This window comes from Mus caroli, chromosome 1, assembly GCF_900094665.2.
Source record: "Mus caroli chromosome 1, CAROLI_EIJ_v1.1, whole genome shotgun sequence".
Classification (NCBI taxonomy): Eukaryota; Metazoa; Chordata; class Mammalia; order Rodentia; family Muridae; genus Mus; species Mus caroli.
The window spans coordinates 78,916,459-78,924,805 of record NC_034570.1 but is presented as its reverse complement, the minus strand read 5'-3'; the positions used below and the strand labels follow the sequence as shown (position 1 = coordinate 78,924,805).

Genomic DNA, 8,347 nt, shown 5'->3' with positions numbered 1-8,347 from the left:
GAGAGAGAGAGAGAGAGAGAGAGAGAGAGAGAGAGAGAGAGAGAGAGAGAAGAAATGCAATTATACTCTTGGGCCAGGTGGTGATGGTGGAAGTTTTTAATCCCAGCACTCCTGAGACAGAGGCAGGTGGCTCTGTGAGTTTGAGGCCAGCCTGGTCTACATAACAAGCTCCGGGACAGCCAAGGCTACATAGTAAGAAATTTTCTTTAAAAACAACAAAAGATAATCAATGGTCTGTGGTGGAGGGATGCTGGCCAGTATGGTAACTGACTTACCATGCCTGCAGATGCAACCTAATGGCTCTGGGTCACACTGTAGTAGTTCCATCACAGAACACAGACTTCCCCCTCTATCCTTCCTGTGCTGTCTCCCATGCTGCCTCTCCTGGTCCCCTGTCCCTGGCTCCTTCTCTGAAGTGATGGCTTAAATTAGGGCTGTTCCTTACAGGCCTACGTATTTGAGCACCCAGTCCTCAGCTTGTAGGGTCGTTCTGAAGTCTGTGGAGCCTGAAGGAAGTGGGGCTTGGCTGGCAGAACTAGGTCCCTGGCACAGGGTCTTTGTAGGTCATGCTTACCCTGGGTTCCAGCCATGCTCTCTGCTTCCTGTTTGCTGTGATGTGAGCAACTGTCACCATGCCACCTGTCATGATACACCGGCGACATGTCTCTAAAGCACCAGCCAGAACAAGCTTACCCTTGAATTGTTTCTGTCGAGTGTCCTGTCCTCCAGTGTCCCCCTCTTCACCCTCCCTGGACCCTCGGCTTTCCTCAGCTCCCTCCACCTAATTTTCTGAGATAGGCCCCACATCAGGGGAACTAAGTGGAACTGTATAAAAAACTCTTCAAAGAGATATGTGTGTGTGTGTTATATGATGTGTTGCACACAGGGGTGTGTAACAGTGAGTACACACTTCTTTGTACACACAGGGGCCATAGGAGGATCTGAGTCATTCTACCCTGAGGCAGGGTCTCTCCCTGATCCTGGAGCTGTAGCCACAAGCTCCAGGGACTCTCTTGCCTCTTCCTCACTGTGCCAGGACCACAGTTGTGCATATGCAGCAGTGCCCTGCTTTTTATCAGGGTGCTGGGGATTCAAACTTAGGTCCTCATCCTTAGCAAGCACTGATACCCACTGAACCACCTCCCCAGCCTCAATGCCTGGTTTTATGTGGTGCAGTTTATGACCGTCAAACCTAGGGCTAGTAGCAACTAGACCACATCCCCTGACTCATTTCATTTCAAATGCTATAAATATCTATGTGAAAGAAAAGGCTGGGGAGGGGAGTGTATTTGAGAGAAAGAAAGAAAAGGGGAGAAAGAGAGAGAGAAAGGGGCTGGAGGGATGGCTTAGCAGTTAAGAGCACATGCTGGTTTTCCTGGGCACTGGAGTTTGGTTCCCAGCATCCGAGTAGAGCAGATCATAGCTACCTGTAACCTAGTCTCCAGGAGAGGAGATCTGGTACTTTCTTCTGCCTCTAAGAACACTTGCATCCTACGTGGTCCATGAGTTCATAAACACACACACACACACACACACACACACACACACACGAATTAAAAAAAAAATCTATGTGCAGCCTGGCATGGTGACACACAAACTTGTAATCCCAGTGTACTGGCTAGTTTTGTGTCAACTTGACACAGCTGGAGTTATCACAGAGAAAGCTTCAGTTGGGGAGATGCCTTCATGAGATCCAACTGTAAGGTATTTTCTCAATTAGTGAGCAAGGGGGAAAGGCCCCTTGTGGGTGGTACCATCTCTGGGCTGGTAGTCTTGGTTCTATAAGAAAGCAGGCTGAGCAAGCCAGGTGAGGCAAGCCAGTAAAGAACATCCCTCCATGGCCTCTATATCAGCTCCTGCTACTTGCCCTGCTTGAGTTCCAGTCCTGACTTCCATTGGTAATGAACAGCAGTGTGGAAGTGTAAGCTGAATAAACCCTTTCCTCCCCAACTTGCTTCTTGGTCATGATGTTTTGTCCAGGAATAGAAGCCCTGACTAAGACACCCAGGATGTGGAAGGTGAAGGCAGGAAGATTAGGGGTACCAGGTCATTCTTGACTACATTTGAAGTTTGAGAAAAACCTGTGCTACTTGAGAGACCCTGCTCCATCTCAGCAAACCAAGGAGCTAGCTACCTCAGGAAGCCTGCAGCAAACGGGAGGCTAGCCTGGGCTGTACGACTTACTGTGTCCAAGAAGCAAACAAATGAAAAGGATAAAAAATAGGATAAAATAGAAAAGCAGACTTCAAGCCTGTGCCTTAACACCTGCAGGATTCATCTTATAAACTTATTGCAGGCCTGTAGCTAAGTTAGAGCAGGCGGGCACACTGCTTCCGCCTGCCAGTGTGAGCATGGTTAGGGCACACTTATACCCACCCAAAGTATCTTGCTATGCTCTCCACCATTTTTTTTTTTTTTTTTTTTTTTTTTTAGATTTACTTACTTATTTCATGCATGTGAGTACATTGTTGCTACCTTTGGACAGACCAGAAGAGGGCATCAGATCCCATTACAGATGGTTGTGAGCCACCATGTGGTTGCTGGGAATTGAACTCAGGACCTCTAGAAGAGCATTCAGTGCTCTTAACCACGGAGTCATCTCTCCAGCCCTCTCCCACTCTTTATACCCCTCCTCTGGCTGTTAACTCCTGATTAGGCCCTAGGAGTTTGGCCCTTCTGTATTTTCCACCTTAACTCCTGGGTGCAGATCTGTATTTTCCACCTTAATTCCTGGCTCCAGATCTGGAGCTTTTTTAGGCACCGTGGTCCCTGCCAGCATTTTCCCCATGTTCTTACTCAGCTTGAGGGGTGTGGTGGTGGTGGGGCCAGTGCACAAACCTCCCACATGGCTACTGTTGAGGCCACCTTGGGGATACCTGATAAAGTCCCTGGAAGCTTGAGTTATGGGACCGGCTGTCCCTGGGGCCAGATTCTCTGAATATTGGTGCTCTGAGGAGCCAACACTTGCCCTGAGTCTTCCCTGAAGATCTCTTTCTTGACTGTTTGAGAAACAAGGCAATGGAGAAAACAGGAGCAGATGGTGTGGGAATTCCACTTAGAAGACACACCAAATTCATTTGGAAGAAACAGTCTAATGAGCCCCGTGGGTGGGGGCTGGGACCCCAAAGGCATTCTTGAGTTACTGAGCCTACCTTCTAGGAAGGGTTGGCTGAGCTAGGAGGGCAGGGCTGGGTTAGAGCAGGGGCTTGTTGTGTAGGCCCCACTTCCCAGGAAATGAAGGAGGTTCAGGCTGCTGCCCACAGAGGAGAAGCTGGAAAAGGCCAGGTTCTGGGAGCATAAACTGTAGCCGGGCAGGGCTTGGAGAGAACCAGAATCCTTCTAAGGGAGATTTAAGTTGTTTGTGTCTAGGTCTCCAAGGTAAAAGCCCTTAGTGGGCGTGGCCCATGCCAGGCTTGCCAAGGCCTTTGTGTGACTGCTGGGAGAGTGGAGGTTTCCTGCAGAGAACAGAGGTTGCCCTTGGGGCCACTGAGAAGGGGGACAGCGAGGACAGCACACAGCAGTACTAGGTGATTGCTTAGCATCAGGGAAACACTGGCTTAGCCTAGCACTTTCTCTTCCAGATGGACTCCAGAGGGAGACACTAGGAGAGACCAAGGCCACACAGAAGTTTACAGGCAACTGATTCGGGGAGAGAAATAATTTTCAGTGTTAAAGCTGGCAAAGAAACTCCAAGGTGGGAAATGGACATAAGTCAAAAGTGCTCTAAAGCAGTAGCAACCTTCCGAACGCTGAGACCCTTTAATACAGCTCCTCGTGTTGTGGTGATAACCCCCAACCATAATGTGATTTCCGTTGCTACTTTATAACTGTAATCTTGCTACCCTTATGAATCGTAATGTAACTATCTGATATGCAGGATATCTGACATGTGACCCCTGTGAAAGGGTCACTCCACCCCCAAAGGGGTTCTCAACCCCACAGGTTGAGAACTGTTGCAATCTAAACATTTTAAGACAAATCACAAACTATGAAAAATAACATTTGATATTTCTGCCTTAAGGGACTTTTAACTAAATTATATAAATCCCCACTCACAGCCAGGTATGGTGGTCTAGGTCTGGAACTCTAGCGATCAGGAGGCTGAGTGAGGCAGGAAGATCAGGCATTTAAGGTTCTTATCCCATATGCCACACACAAGAAGTTCAAGTCTGGCCTGGGCTACCTAGTAAAAACCCTGTCTCATACAAAACACCTCCCAAGCATTGGAACTACAGTTAGGAGATTCCACCAAACAGCCACTGAGCAGCCAATGTTTCAGACTTATTTCGTCATGGCACAGGATCTGTCTTTGGGAGCTTTTGTTTCAAAACTTCCATAATTCATTTGCCCTTTTAACAAGGCTTACACAGTATTTAAATCACTAAATTGCATTTGCAAGTCAAAATAAATTCCTTCTTACATATCCCAGAAACTCAGGTCCTGGATGCAAATAAAATCCTGAGCACTGCCCACATGCCCACAGAGTGGGACAGACTGAGAAAGCGCAGCTCCCACCCATTCTCTATAATAAAGGCAGCCTCAGCTCTCCCTAGTCCCGCCCCCATCATTCCAGCTCAGGGTTCAGCTTTGTTGCCCCCATCTCCAGGGCCTTGGGTGGGCCACTCCCAAGTCACTGTGTGGAGTAAGCTGACCGTCCAGGGAGCTGGGTAGTTCCAATCTCATCATATGGCCTGGCTATGTGCAGGCTTAAGGGGCCAATACACTGGACAGACCAGTATTGAGAAGCCATAGTGGAAGTTGTGATGAATCTATAATGTCCCTCCTGCCGCCTTCTCTGTCACTCCTAAAGGTCCTTTAGTATCACCAATGCGACCGGACAGGTTCTCAAAGATGAGGCTCATTAGGTAAAGGTACTGGCTGTCAGGCTTGGTGACCTGACTTCAATCCTGGAGAAGGCAGAGGAGAGAACTGACTCCCAGATGTTGTTCTCTGATCTCCAGACATGTCCTTTCCATACAAAATAAACTCATACATGTGATTTTCTTTAAAGGAGAGGGGGCTGGAGCGATGACAGTGCACAAGAACACTCGTTGCTTTTTGTAGTGGACCTGGGTTTGCTTCCACTCGGCTTATGAGCATTTATAACTCTAGTCACGGGGATCTGAGGTTTTCTTCTGAATTAGTGAGCATGAGACATGTACATGGTGGGCATATATGCATTCAGTCAAAACACTCATGCACATAAAGCGACAAATATATCTTTAAAAAATTCAGTGAGGAGCTTGCAGAACACCATATATTGTGCCCCAGTCTCTCTGTCTCTCTGTCTCTGTCTCTCTCTGTCTCTCTCTCTCTCTCTCACACACACACACACACAGAGTTGTAGGCATGTGCCCAAATAAGTATGTGCCAGTTAAAAATAAGCCATTTGTTATCTTGTCACCACATAGCTCAATGGACCAGATATGTATTTGTAGAAGTGCACAGGTCTCCCAGGATCAGGAGGTTGGCAAGACCTACAGATGGGGCCCTGGGGCTCTCTCCTAGTCCCAAAGGTCTATTAGTAATCTATGTAGAACAACAGACCCTAGACCATCAGCCAAGCCTGGTCCCCCTGATCTACTAGGGACAAGAGTCTCCTCCATCTGGCGTTCAAAGGCCACCTCCCTGCAATCCTTTCTAGTCTTCCTCTTCCTGTTCTTGTCATTGGCCCTGGGCATCTTGTTTCTTCACAGGTCTGGAGCCTGGGAGTCCCAGGTCAGGGAACTGTTGGGCTTGGGTTTGCAGGAGGTCACCTTCTTTACTGTGTCCTCATGTGGTGTCTGCTGTCTGTGCTGGTCCGTCTTCATCCCCTCTCTCCTCTTCTCCCTCCACTCTCCTTCTTTCCTTCCTTCTCCCTCCTACCCACCCCCCTCCCCTCTACTTTCTTTCTTGGTTTTGATATTCTGAGACAAGGTTCTGTGTAGCCCAGGCTGGCCTCAAATTCCAAATCCTGGGACTGGAGAGATGGCTCAGTGGTTAAGAGCACAGACTGTTCTTCCGAAGGTCTTGAGTTCAAATCCCAGCAACCACATGGTGGCTCACAAACATCCATAATGAGACCTGACACCCTTTTCTGGTGTGTAAGCTACAGTGTACTTAGATATAATAATAAATAAATCTTTAAAAAAAATCCAGATCCTTCTGGCTCAGCCTCCTGAGCGCTGGGATTATACAGATGTTCCAGCACAGCTTCAGATAACATCTTCTAACGACTCTAATGAGTAAATTGGATTTACTTTAGTTACCCCTTAAAGGCCCTGCCACTAATTACAGTGATGTTGAGGATTAGGGCTTCAACACATTAGAGTGTACTATTTTAGGGAGCTCCAGTTCCATCTGTAGCACCTCATTTAGTGGGAACCCTACCCACTACCCAGATGCATCTTCAAAAAATACATTGAATTTTTTTGAACTTCATCCCAGGGCCATAGAGGCCAGTGAACTATTCATTGGCAAGGGTCTGTCATTGTCCCTGTACAAGGATGTGCTTGGCCAGGACAGAAGAGAGATTGTGTGGTAGACACTTTTTTGAAGTCCCCTGTGTCAAAGAAAAAGACTGCTTTCCCCATTTATGGGATAAGCACATAGCCATGAAGTTCCTAGGTCAGGAGGTCAGCAGGCCAGAGCAACGCGGTGCTCTGAGGCATTGGTGCCCCAGGCCTTGGCTGTTCTTGCTCCTTTGGGGGGCCAGCTACAGAAAGAAGTCTGAACCACCTGGTGGCGACATAAATGTGGCCCAGTTTGTCCCATACCCAGGCCACAAGTAGATTCATGTGAATACTGGGACCTGGACCAACTCGCTCCACCCAGCTTACTGCAGCCTTGTGTGGGAGCAGGTGAAGCCCAAAGACGATTTCAGCCAAGCCCAACCTAAACACAAACTGATGGGGCTTGGGCGTGGTTCCCTGGCAGAGCGATTACCTAGGATGCCCAAGCCCCTGGGCTCCTTAACACAGCTTTTATCAACAACCACAACATGTCACAAGTGGAATATCCCTGTCCCAGTTAGCCCTGTCAACCTGACACAGCCTAAGTCATCTGAGAAAAGAGTCTCAGGTGATGGCTTGCCCAGATCAGATTGGCCCATGGGCATGTCTGTAGAGGATTGTCAATTGGTAGAGGAGGGCCAATTCTGAACGGCAGGGTTTCCTGAGCCAGCTAAGCGTAGGTCTTTGAATGAGCACCAGAGTTGCTCTAGTTCCTTTAGTGATTTCTTTCTCTGTTCTGCTTTTGGTTCTAGAGACAAGGTTTCACTATGTAGCCTTGGCTGGCCTGGAATTTGTTGTGTAGACTGGGCTAGCTTCAAAATCACAGAGATCTACCTGCCTCTGCCCCTGTGTGCTGGGATTAAATATGTGCGTCACCATGTCCAGCTTCCCCCCACACCCCCACCCCACGCCCCCAAGATCCTGTTTTGTTCCGTCCTGGCTTCCTTCAGTGGTGGATGTAACTATAAGATGAAGTCAACCCTCTCCACCCCCAGACTGTTTCACTCAGGGTTTTATCCCAGCAGGAAATGAAACTAGAACTGTTCTCAGACATAAAATCCAAGATTGTTTGAGGCCTGACACTATGTCAATAATAAGAAACTCCAGGCCTGACCTCACATGATGGGCCACAGTTAAAATTAAGTTTTCTCAAAGTATTGTGTGTAAAAGGTAGACAGGAACCAAAAGTTAATTTCATTTTTAGCTTGCGTCCCACCCCAGATATGTAATTTGTATGCAAATACTAAACAAAACAAAACAAAAATGTAGAACGGCAGGTATGTCTGGATCTCAGATGACAATGTGGCAGTTCCCAAAAGGCTTATGTTAGCCTTTCACTCTTAAAAAAATGTAAATAAAAACAAAACAGCCAAAGCCAAGTGTGGGACGCACACCTTTAGTCCCAGCACTTTGGAAGCAGAAGCAGGCAGATCTCTGAGTTCAGAGCCAGTATGATCTACAGAGTGAGTTCCAGGACAGCCAGGACTACACAGAGAAACCCTGTCTCAAGTGCCCGACTCTCAAAAAAAAAAAAAAAAAAAAATTACACTGAACAAATGACATCAGAAGGAGCCTAACCTGGGCTGGTGCAGCTCTCTGCTGCCCCCTACTGTTAGTTCTGTGGTATTTCAGGAGCGCTCAGCACTGACTTCTGCGGGTGGATAACCCATCAGGATTGTCTGAGCCCCAGATCCACAGTGCAGGATGAGTGTGAGCTTTGGGCTCTGTACCTCGTTCACCCTGAACTCAAAAGCACAGTCACTGCACAAAGTGTCTCGTGGTAATAGAACATAGGTCATTAGTAACCCCAGTGGCTTGGACACTTTTTAGTTTGGGGTCCCATCAATATTGTATTA

At 47.8% G+C, this 8,347-nt stretch overlaps 1 protein-coding gene across 1 annotated transcript in view; it reads left to right on the top strand.

Annotated features, from left to right (window-relative positions):
• Positions 1-3,661: 3,661 nt before the first annotated feature.
• Nmur1 (neuromedin U receptor 1) overlaps positions 3,662-8,347 on the top strand; it is a 35,502-nt gene continuing 30,816 nt past the window's right edge. Inside the window, exon 1 of the mRNA XM_021174431.1 lies at positions 3,662-3,694. The gene's annotated coding sequence lies outside the window, so the exon portion shown is untranslated. The remainder of the gene's footprint in view (positions 3,695-8,347) is intronic.